General features: G+C 38.1%; 1 non-coding gene across 1 annotated transcript; it reads right to left on the reverse strand.

Annotated features, from left to right (window-relative positions):
- Positions 1-11,955: 11,955 nt before the first annotated feature.
- Positions 11,956-12,027, reverse strand: TRNAG-UCC (transfer RNA glycine (anticodon UCC)). The gene has a single exon. It is a non-coding gene; the product is annotated as a tRNA-Gly (tRNA).
- Positions 12,028-12,394: the final 367 nt, after the last annotated feature.

The raw sequence follows: 12,394 nt of genomic DNA on the forward strand, positions 1-12,394 counted from the left end.
AGGAGCGCAGAGTCCTCACGGGGAGTTTGCACACTGTTCCGGACATGCACCATCTGTTCAACCTTCACAAGTGTGACTGGATGGCTCGAGACCTAGGGACGTATAGAGAGGAGATTTTGCGGGAATTCTATGCTTCCTATGCTGCCACTCTCCGCGGTTCAATTTCCAAGCGGTCAAAGCCCCTAGCTCAAGTTTTTCTCACTTCCACTTTGGTTCGAGGCTGTTCGGTGGACATATCACCTGCCACAATCAGACGTTTTCTCTATGGTCCTACCACGGGTCACTCTTGGTCTCTCAACACAGCATAGTTTGATTATAGATGGGACATCGTGCGGAGTGGCACTTTCCAGAGGAACGCTGAGCAGCGAGAGGCTGTTCTACTATGGTTGGCCAGGTACATTGCTGCAGATGGCGAGCGTGCAGAATGGGTCGCCGCTCCACGGTTGGGCATTTGGAAGGCCACATTAAATTTTGTGGCCAAGTTCTTCTGGCTGCTGGTGCGTAACAGAGTGTCACCTACAAAAGTTAACAGGCATTCAAGACCTCCACTACTTACCCCTTCCCATGTCTAATTTTTCATTTGTGCAGGGACTCTGGAGTGCCGATCTGGCATTGTGACAGGTTAATCCTTCCTACAAGGGCATTGAACATCGGCCTTATTCGAGATGAGGCAAATGTGGCAGCACCTCTCAGAGAGCCTCAGGTTGAGGTACCCCCCTTGGGTGCCGATCTTATAGACACAGTGGGGCAGGCACATGGCGGTGACCCCAGCATCCCAAATCACACCAACACCTCCCGGGCTCCTCATCTCTGGTAGCTAATATGGCTCCTAGCTCTTCCCGGTCCACACCACAGTTAGGAGCTACTGTTGTCCCATTGGCAAGAGTACAGAAGTTGGAAGCTCAGATGGCCACCCTACTGCATCACATCCAGCCGTGGATGCAAAAGTCGATAGCCGAGTCCGAGGCTAGAATGGCGTGCAGGATAGAGGGGATGATGGACAGGAAGGTCCAGGCTGTTAATAAGCGCCTTGATGCTTTTGAATTGCGAGTCCTCGAGCGATCAGCCCCGACCATAGATCTATCTGCTTTGCAGGCTGACTTACCCAGCCTCCGGACTGACGTTGATGCCATCCTTGCCGCACCTTCAGTTGAGCCTCAGATTGCACCTACTGCACTGGCTGATGATACAGTGCTAGATGCTCTATTCAGTGGGACCGCCGAGGAGGAGCTTGCCCTACACAGGCCAAAGGCAAGCGACACTGTTCTCATCTCACTGAGGAGGAGAAAGCTCACAAGAGACAACGTCGGCAGGAGAAGGAGGCAAGGAGGGCTTCGATGTTAGATGAAGAGTTACGTCAGCAAAGGGTGTGTGAGAGAGTTGCAGGGGCATCGAGTTCTTCCCCAGTTGTAGAGGTCCAAGCCTGTTTTGGGGGTCGTTGTGAGCACCACTAATGGTGCAGAGAGATTGATAGAGAGCACTACTGAGGGTGCTATGATTGCTGATGTGGGCACTAATGAGGGTGCCCCCACTGTTGTTCCAGCAGACTTCGGGAAATCGGACCCCCCTGCTTGTTGATGATTCGCCGGCGCTTTGCGCCACAGGTTTGTTTCACCCAATCCATTTTCTTTCACTGTTTTTGTATGCATTGGGGACCAGTGCATCTATTTTTGTTGGGGGTGGGGTAAATAGATTGTGAGTCATAGGGTGAAGTCTGAATAACTCAACTCATGAATCCTCTCTTGGGGTTTTCTTGCATGTGTTTTTTTCCCCCAAGAGACTGTTTAATTTTTGTTGAACCGGCATGTCTTAGGATTGTATGTGTAGCAGCATGATAAAGAAAGAAACATGATGGCTTATGAAAAATGATACCCGTCAGATTTTGGGATGTACGCTAGAAGTTGTAGCCTACAATTAGTTGAATATGTTGGTTGTGAGTATGACATAATAACGAATCAACTCGATGGCATGACTTGAGCTGAAACTTGAACTGAGTTAATTTGATGATCTGATAATGAAACTATGTGCCAAGAGTGGGTGAGAATCGTTGAGTGTTCAAACAGTTTTTGTGCAAAACTAGAACTTGCTCGGTTAGTCCTGCTAAGACAATTCAATCTAGAGGTTAGGAAGTGATCATAGGCCATTGTTCTGAAATGTCCGCAAATTGCCTAAATGAAGGATCCTACCAAATGAAATAACTGCTCCCTTCGATCCAAAAGAAAAAATAAAATAAAAGTAAAAAGAGCTACAAAGTCTAAAGTCACATCCGTGGTTGAAGAAAAATAAGGGAAAGAAGGTAAAGCAATAGTAATGACAGAAATAGGGCAAAAAGAGGTTAAAAGCCTAGTGTAATGTCAAGGAGGGCAGAAAGTCACTAAGCAGTACCCTAATGTACCACACCTGACCCTGAGCCTACGTAACAAGCCAATAAAGTCCTATAGTGATCCTAGAGTCTAGTTTGGAGAGTCTAAGCAGCGAAAATAAGGGCAAGCTTATGGCATTAAGCACTAACTGTACTTGAAATTACTTCTGAGTGTGAGTGTTGAATAAATCCTTGTACCATGAATGACATGCATTTTTTGTGCAAAAGGGATTTCGTTTGAAGTAAGGGCACTAGTTACATTGTCGGAAAGTTGGTGCCTTGGTGACAGTGAGAAGGTGTATGTTGTGTGTCAGTTGGTCATATGTGTCATGGTTTGATCCGCATAGATTAGCTTGTCGAGTCTAAGAAAACGAAGTTGCACCTGAAAAGTAAGGGGGGTAGAGAGTCATGTGATTGCTTGGGCCTGAAATGCTTGCTTCTATACAAGTGTCGTTTAGAGTCGTAGTGCGTCGCTTGAGGACAAACAACAAATTTAAGTTGAGGGTGTTGATATACCGTGAGTTTACGGTATTTCTAATATATTTCACTTACAAGTTGTGTGTGTCTAGGGCTTTTTTGTATTGGTTTTTATGTGTTTTTATCGTATTTTGTCGGAAAGATGTTCAGACGCGGAGGTATAGAGACAGCTGAAAGAAATGCAGAAAAAGGGCATTCACGGAGGTGATCTACGGATCGTAGGTCCGTTGACGGTCCATGGGTGATGACCGTAGATCAGCAGGCTAAGTGTGGATGACAAATCTGGGAAAGCTGACCAAGTGTGGAACCACAGTGGCGATTGACGGTCCGTAGATTGATCTACGGACCGTACTGAGTGATCCGTAGAATGATACTGCGAGGGTTCCAGTACCTGATTTTTGAAGATTCTAAGTGTGAAGCTACGGAGGGGATTGACAGACCGTAGATCGATCTACGGTCTGTACTGCAAGTCCGTCGTTTGCTTCAGAGAAGCTGATTTTTGGAAGCTGAAATATTTTCTAAGTCCTGGCTGACGGAAGGGACTTACGGACAGTAGATCCATTGATGGTCCGTAAGTCAATTTCGTGGAATGAAGACGCGTGCCTGAACAAACTTTCCTTAATTTGTTTCCCTTTTAATTTAGGATTTGTTTTCTATAAATAGGGCATGTAAATCTCGTTTTTGAGGGTTAGACATTATTATTCTAGTTTTATTTTGTAACTTTGGAGATTAGTTTGCAACTCTAGCAATTATAAATTTTCTAAGTTCGTTTTGAAGACTTTGGCTTTGCAATTCAAGTTGAATTTCTGGGTTTATTATTCTCTTTACTTAAGTTCATGATTTCTTCATCTAAAACTCTAAATTGTGTTCTTGCTAATATGGGTAACTAAATCCACAACTAGGGTTGTGGGAACCATGAGCGATTAACAAATTATGAATAGTAAATAAGCAATTCTTGAACAGTGTTTTGCATGCATTGATAATTCTTTCGTTTAGAAGTCTTTTTAACGAGTTCACGCGTTAGAACTCGCCTTGTTGCTACTTGCCGGACCAAGGAGGTAATCAACAAGAAAAGAATTATCAACATAGATTTAGTGTGATACTATGTAATAGGCTAGTGTCGATTGGTGCGAAGTAATAACTAAGCCAAACATCGAATATGATATCTAATATGAGGTAAAGGTAAGGGTTAGTAAATTATACACACGTAGCCGGACCAAGGTACGGGGTGAAATTCTCTAGATGCCGGACCAAGGATTTAGAGATACCTAACTTATCACTTTGCATGTAATACACTAGGAAAGGATTGCTATTACTAGGATTATTGCGTTATGAGCTTGTGGGGAACACGTATACCCTAGTTATTTTTCTTATCTTGTTAACAACCACAATTGAGTTTTTATTATTGATTACTTATTAAATTCTTACTATTTGTTTCACACAAACAAACCCCCCTTTAATTATCTGTTTCTGGAAGTAATTTGACTAATTGAATATAATTGTTGGTTAAAGTAACGTCTAAACCATTTTCCTCGTGGGATCAACCCCAACCTACAAGTTGGGTTCTTTACTTGATAACGATCGCTTATACTTCTGTAGGGAGGTGTAATTTGAGCGTATCAGCTAGTTTTGGAAATAAGTAAATTAAAAAGGAATCCTGGTTTGTGGTGGCGCCACGTAAGCGGACCTAGGGTTCTCTTATATATATATATGATTTTGACTTGACACACCTATTAAGAAAATAATGATTGGTGCTGTGATTTACCATTTTAACCTTATTAATTGATGGGGTCCCAAATATATTTACTCACGACATTTTTCAAAGACATTAACTCAATATTGATTAATAAATTGGTTGGAAAAACAAAATTGTCCTTCCTTGATTTGTCAAAAATTACAAGCAAAAAAGAAAATCAAATTAGAAAATATTTGACAAGTAAATAGGAATGGAATGACATTTCATTTGATTTGTATCACCAATCATATGTGAATTGCTTATAAAATTAATTCTTGAAAATTTATGTAACACCCCAAAAATTTCTAAGCTAAGACCTGAATAATTCTATAATACTTGCAACTCTACTATTAAAATTTGAATCGTCGTATTACACCTCAAACTTTGAGAAAGGCTAAAGAGGGCTAACGGGCAAGTCCACGAATCCAAAATAGACTATGGACCCTTCAAGAAACCCTAAATGGTCCATTTAGGGGAGGTTGCCAACCGTCCAGGGCTTCCAAGTGGTGAGTCTTTGTAACACCCCGTATGTTAGAACTACAGGTGGCACCGACGGGAACCACCCACGGACCGTAGGGTGACCCATGGTCCGTTCTGGTGGTCCATGGTTCACTACCTTTGACCCTTCCCCCAGAACACTCAGAAAAATTAGCCAAGGGTAGACATACGCTAGGACCTATGGACCGTAGGCCAAACCACGGTCCGTGGTTTAGGGTCGTAGGTCAGACCCCCAGTTTCAGCTCCCAGTCGCCAAGCGACGATTGACCAGCACGAATAGTCGGTCCTGGCACAATCCGTTGGTCTGGTCCGTCGATGGTCCCGACAACTTTTAAGTTAGGGGTTAGTTGGTCTTTTCTCTATGCATTGGACCCCTAACCTACGTCGTTTAACCCCTAAACTACGTAGTTTTGGTTAATTTTAGCCTAGCAACTTAATTAGAACCTAATCTAGTCAATTATTTCTCAAAATAATTGATCAAACTTAGAACCAGAGAGGAGAAAGAGTCGACCAAAGCTTTCCAAGAATGCAACAAGGTTTCCTTCAGTTCCAGTCCTAAATCAAAAGATTTCTCCGTGGAATTTGTCACCAGGTATGTGGGATTTCACTAGTGGGTTCCTTTCACCCATTAGGTCCCTAGTTTTCGGTCAAAATCTTGATTCTCTTAATGTTATCTAGACCTAGGGTTTCTTGAATGTTAGAAATTGTTGGGTTTTAGCTGTTAGAATGATCCAAATCAGATTATCACATTGTTGCTTAGTTTCTTGTATGATACTCAGAACCCTAGCTATGTAGTTCTTTTAGTTCATTAATTACACATGCTAGGTCCATTATTTCAGTTATATATATATATATATATATATATATGCTTCAGTTTACGAATGTCATATTATCAGTTATAATTGTTGCATTCTTAGAGTTTGTATGTCAGAAATTGAGCTACCCAACACTTCAATATCTCAGTCATAATATTGCTTATACATATTCTAATTGGGAGTAGACTTACACCAAGTGGACTAGGGTTCAATGGACCTAAATAGTCCCAGAACTACGTGCCCCCGTTGCTTTATAAGTCCCCTCTGTGGGCATTGCATTTTAGTGATCACGCCAGTCATGCCTCTATACCTTTGGAAGGGTATATTGGGTCCTCTCGATGGGGCGTATACATCAGACTCCACATTTAAATCATGTGGCTTTATGTCGGTTATTAGTAGCTCCCACAGTCCAGTCAGATTCTATTGCATTGACCATATGTTATCAGTTACAATCAGATTTCAGTCTCAGCATGTTATAAACTTGGTCATTGCATTCAGTCATTTCATGTTCAGTATTCTCAGCTTAGTATTATAGTTATCTCTTATCATTGCTCAGGTATATGCTTTGATTCAGTTATGATTATTTTTCAGCTTTACTCTATCATGCATGCTCAGTACCTTTCAAGTACTGACGCATACTCTGCGCTACATATTCTAGTGATGTAGGTTTAGGTTCTTAGCTTCCAAATCACGCATAAATCGGTTCTCGATCTCCAGTTCAGCAGCATCAGTGTTGAGTTTTCATTCTTCGAGGATGGTTGACATGATTATTTATTTTTATTTAGTGTTTAGTTTCAGTTTTGGTAGATTTGGCTGGGGCATGTCCCAGCACTTCTAGTCAGTTAGAGGCTTATTTCAGACATAGTTAGATTCAGCTTTAGCACTTGAGTTTGACCTTTCAGCTGTTGTTAAATTCTCAGTATTTAGATATCAGATTTATTATGGGTATTCACCATCTTTTTAGTTTATCTCATTATTAGCTTCCGCATAGTAATTATTGAATCATTTTATCTTTAGTATGCTTATGATATGCTAGCAGGGTTAGCTTGGGGTCACTCGTGATCCTAAGTCTCATGTCCGCGTCCTGGGATAGCTTCGAGGCGTGACAAACTTGAGGTCTTTCAACTGCTCTTTCAATTCCTTAAGCTCAGCTAGAGCCATTCTGTAAGGAGGAATAGAAATAGGCTGGGTATCTGGAAATATATCAATTTCAAAGTCAATTTCCCTTTCGGGAAGACCTCCGGGAAGATCTTCTGGAAACACTTTTGAAAACTCATGAACTACAAGAACTGACTCAAGAGTTGGGGTTTCAGAGCTTGAATCCTTAACCCAAACTAGATGATAGAGATACCCCTTAGAAATCATCTTTCTGGCCTTAAGGTAAGAAATGAATCGACCCATAGACGCTAAGCTTCTACTTGGACCCCTAAAATACGTCGTTAATCCCTAAACTACATAGTTTGGTCATTTTTAGCCTAACAACTTAATTAGAACCTACTCTAGTTAATTATTTCTTAAAATAATCTATCAAACTTAGAACCAGAGAGGAGAAAGAGTCGACCAAAGCTTTCCAAGAACGTAGCAAGGTTTCCTTTAGTTCCATCCCAAAATCGAAAGATTTCTTCGTGGAATCTATCACCAGGTATGTGGGATTTCACTAGAGGGTTCCTTTCACCCATTAGGTCCCTAGATTTCGGTTAGAATATTGATTCCCTTAATATTATCCAGACCCAGGGTTTCTTGAATGCTAGAAATTATTAGGTTTTAGCTATTAGAATAATCTAAATCAGATTATCATATTGTTGCTTAGTTTCTTGTATGATACTCAGAACCCTAGCTATGTAGTTCTTTTAGTTTATGAATTATACATTCCGGGTCAGTTATTTCAGCTATATATATATGCTTCAGTTTACGAATGCCACATTATCAGTTATAATTATTGAATTCTCAGAGTTTGCATGTCAGAAATTGAGGTATCTAACACTTCAGCATCTCAGTCATAATGTTGCTTATACATATTCTAATTGGGAGTAGACTTAGACCGAGTGGACTAGGGTTTAGTGTACCCGAATAGTCCCAAAACTACGTGCCCCCGTAGGTTTATAAGTCCCCTCTGTGGGCATTGAAATTTTGTGATCACGCAAATCATGCCTCTATCCTCTAGCAGGCTATATTGGGACCTCTCGATGGGGCGTATACATTGGAGTCCCTATTTAGCTCGTGTGATTTTATGTCGGTTATTATTAGCTCCCATAGTCCAGTAAGATTCTATTGCATTGACCATGTTATTAGTTACCGTCATATTTTAGTCTCAGCATGTTATAAACTTGGTCATTGCATTCAGTCATTTCATGTTCAGTATTCTCAATTTAGTATCATATTTATCTCTTAACATTACTCAGATATATGCTTTAATTCAGTTATGATTATTGTTCAGCATTACTCTATACTGCATGCTCAGTACCTTTCAAGTACTGACGCATACTCTGTGCTACATCTTCTAGTGATGTAGGTTCAGGTTCTCAGATTCTAAATCACGCATAGATCGGTTCCCAATCTCCAATTCAATAGCATCAGTGGTGAGTCCTCATTCTTCGAGTACGGTTGACATGATTGTTTCTTTTGCTTTTGTCTTTAGTTTCAGTTTTGCTAGATTTAGCTGGGGCATGTTCCAGCACTTCTAGTCAGTTAGAGGCTTATTTCAGACATAGTTAGATTCGGCTTTAGCACTTGAGTTTAACCTTTCAGTTGTTGTTAAACTCTTAATATTTAGATATCAGATTTATTATGGGTAGTCGCCATCTTTTCAATCTATCTTATTATTAGCTTCTGTACAGTAATTATTGAATCACTTTATCTTTAGTATGCTTATGATATGCTAGCAGGGTTAGCTTGGGGTCACTCGTGATCTTAGATCCTGTGTCCACATCCTTGGGGTAGCTTCGGGGGTGACCGTCCTCTTGATGGGACCCTAGACGGTCCATGGTGGCTTGTACCGTCCGTTTAGGGGTCCATACAAGTCACCCGTCATATTTTAAGTGTAAGGTCAAGCTCAAATGACCATATCTCTCAGAACAAGACGAATTAGGTGACCTATAAACTAAAGGTATTTGCGTTCTATTTTCAACACCACTAAGTTTGTCTTATTTTGATTTCAGAGTAAAAAGTTATGCCTCTTTTAGTGCAGCTATGTCGGGCAGGTGAAGCTTTACGACTGGCTATACGGCCCTTGAAGTGCTTCATGGTCTATGAAACCGTAAAACGGTCTGTGAAGACTTCCTTTTAAGGCACCTCGTTAGTCTTTTAAGATGGGATTGTTTTGGTCTTTCCCATATGTGTTTGGTACTTAAGCAATGTCATTTTAATACCTATTCTAAACCTAAACCACGACATTTTACACCTAATTAAGGGCTTAGAAAGTGTTAATCAATTTTCTTTTATGTTCATTAACACTTCAAGACATTAGACTAAGGTTCCAAGAGGAGAAAAACTAGGTTTTGAGCGTTCTTCGAGTTTCATCAATTTCGCCAAGAACATTGTTTTTCCAGGTATGTAAGACTATCATAGTGTTGGACTAATTTGTCCTCACACCCTAAATCTACTTTCAAATCAGTAAAAGAGTAATCTAGGATTCAATCCTTAGATTTGAGTATTCTTGAGATGAGTTGATTTCATTCTTTTTGAAATTCTATTCTTGATTATTGAAATACTATATTTTATGCATTTGAGATTCTTGAATTGATTTGTTCATGTATTTCAACATGAATCCTATATATTGAGTATTCTTGAGAGTATTATCATTGAGGTGAGTTCTTGAGTTCTGAGTATTGAGTTTACTATATTATTATTGAGATCCTTGAGTTGATTCGTCCATGTCTATATTTTAGCATGAACCTTGTTTTGAGTTGTAAAAGTTGAAAATCTTTTAAAGCCAACATTTGCATTTTAAACTAAGTTTTTGAGGAAGTGAAGAGGAGTTTGAGGAAGAGTATAAGGGAACTAAGTATTTCCAAAATATTCCATTTTTTCATGGAGAAAGAGAGTATTATTTTTAGAAAAGAGAAACTTTGATTTTTAAACGAGTTTATGAGTTCAGAGATATTTCAAAACAGTACTTCTTAAAAGAGGATAGTTTGAGCAATTATCTCACACTAGAGAAAGAATATGTTTTATACATTTGAGCCTGTGTACATAAATATTATAGGGAATAGTATTGAGCATGTATATGGGGATGTGTTCAGACAACTCAAAATCCTCATAAACCATGTATGCCAACATGGGTAAATGATCATACTTCTTAGATGAATCCTTAGTGCCTTCGGGCAGAGCTTAGTGGATCCACTTAGTTGAGGTGTCCTATATCTCGGTAAGGTATAAGACATTTCTGACAGCGTGGGCGAGACGTTGTATCATCACGTAGCTCATAGTGATGGTTGTCGGTTATAGAATTTCCCAATAGAGTTAAAGTGTATTTTTAATATATCACTTATTATGCCGAGTTCAGATATGAGTATGTATTTTGGAAGCTTTAAATAATTTAAATCTTTTATTTCTTTACATTCAACTTGAGCATATTTTATCTACTACAGTCCTTTCTTTCAGTTATTTCTTTATTCTTTTGTGTTATAGTCGAACTCCAACTCTTCAATTCAACACTCATTTGAGGAGTTCTACTTCAAGTGAGACTCTTTCTTCAACAAAATCCTTGCCTCTTTAGACTCATTCTTCAAATCAAACTTATTTATTCTTTCTCTTCAATTCATCACTTGTTTGTTTCTTTGAGTTTTATCACGAAATTAACATTATTTATTTTTTGAGTTTTGTACTCTTGTCTTTGTTCATTTTAAAAGGTTGCCCGAATTCAACTACTCGTAATTGTGTACATTTGGATCATGTTGACTAACGTGTTTCATCTTTCTTTGTCAATCATCAAAAGTGCATTGAACCCAACTTATATGTTATACTCCATTTGTTCCTATTTATATGTCGTTCTTACTAGAAATATATATTCTTTAATACTTGTCATTTCACAAAACCTATACATAAATAACGTTATTCTTCATATTTTACCCTAGAGAGTTATTAGTCTTGAACGCAAGAATTTGACCAACATAAAAAAACTAAATGATTAATTCATGTTCATTAATCAATTTAATTAATCAAATAAATTACCTTATATTTATTTATTGAAAACTTGACATTAAGAGATCACTAAAGAAAGGGCACAATGATAAACTTACATAGTTTTTAAGGGGCATGAAATCTAAAATGATGACATATAAATAAGAACGAGGGATGGGGGGGGGGGTGGTATTTATTTATAATAATAATTAACGGAATGAACTAATTACGACTCAGTTTTAACCCCCTTTCCATCCTAAGTAATTTATTAACTCATCTCATATTTTTGGTTTTGAAAAAGTGTAACCCAATACGAACCAAAATAAATTTTGGTTTGCTTTGATTTTTTTCTTTTCGATTTGGCTTTTTTGGCTTGGTTATTCGGTTATGCCAATAATTAATAGCATAATCAAAATTATATTTGCAATTTGAATATATATATATATATATATATATCAATTTTTTAAAGTTTTTTTTATTTTTATTTTTCTAAATCCGAGATCAAACCAAATAACTAATCCAAATTAGATTTCGATTCAATTTAGTTTGATTTTTTGATTTAATCCAAATCATGCACGCTCCTATGTTTAACTCCAAAATTCAATTCAACCTATCATTTAATACCCTTATTTACATTATTTCCACTAGGGGTTAGAAAATTCTAGTGTCTTAGGCACTTTGATAGGTTCTTAAATATGAAAAAATAACCAAGGAAAACCATAGGCACGAGAAGTCCACTTTCTTCATAAATTGGGAATAGCTGTCAGATTGAATTTTGAATGGTTTTTGTTTTGTTTTCATTCTTATTATTAATATTAAATATAATTTGAATTGAAGAAAATAAACACTAATACAACTAATTTCAAGAAAAGAAGGAACGTAATATTTATTCATTAAGAAATCAAGGTCTTTTGAAAAAGAGGTACAAAAAATTAGGTTTAAGAAATTGCGTGTGCCGGGAGTCGAACTCGGGTCTATTGCTTGGAAGGCAATTATCCTAACCGTTGGACTACAAACGCTTGTTGACTTTGAGACATGATTTTAGTATTTTATTACATATACATATACATTAGGGATGACAACTGAGCGGGTCATAATGGGTTAAGATAACAATCGGGCCAAGACCCAACTCAATCCAAATTTTCTAGGATCAAAATGAGTTGTGTCAAAATGTATTAGGTAATGTGTTATATAACGGGTCAAGACCCAACCTAACCCAATTTGTACAAAGCTTAATTGTTTATTTGTTCTTTTAAACTACTTTAGTACCTAATAAAATTGTTTTTTTTCTTTAGTATGAATATATATAACATATCAAATTGAAAACAAAATTAAAAAATATTTGACAAGATTTCTCATGAGCCAATTAGGATTACATATCAACCC

The sequence above is a fragment of the Solanum verrucosum genome, unplaced genomic scaffold, assembly GCF_900185275.1.
Source record: "Solanum verrucosum unplaced genomic scaffold, falcon-dt-bn FXZP01000172.1, whole genome shotgun sequence".
Classification (NCBI taxonomy): Eukaryota; Viridiplantae; Streptophyta; class Magnoliopsida; order Solanales; family Solanaceae; genus Solanum; species Solanum verrucosum.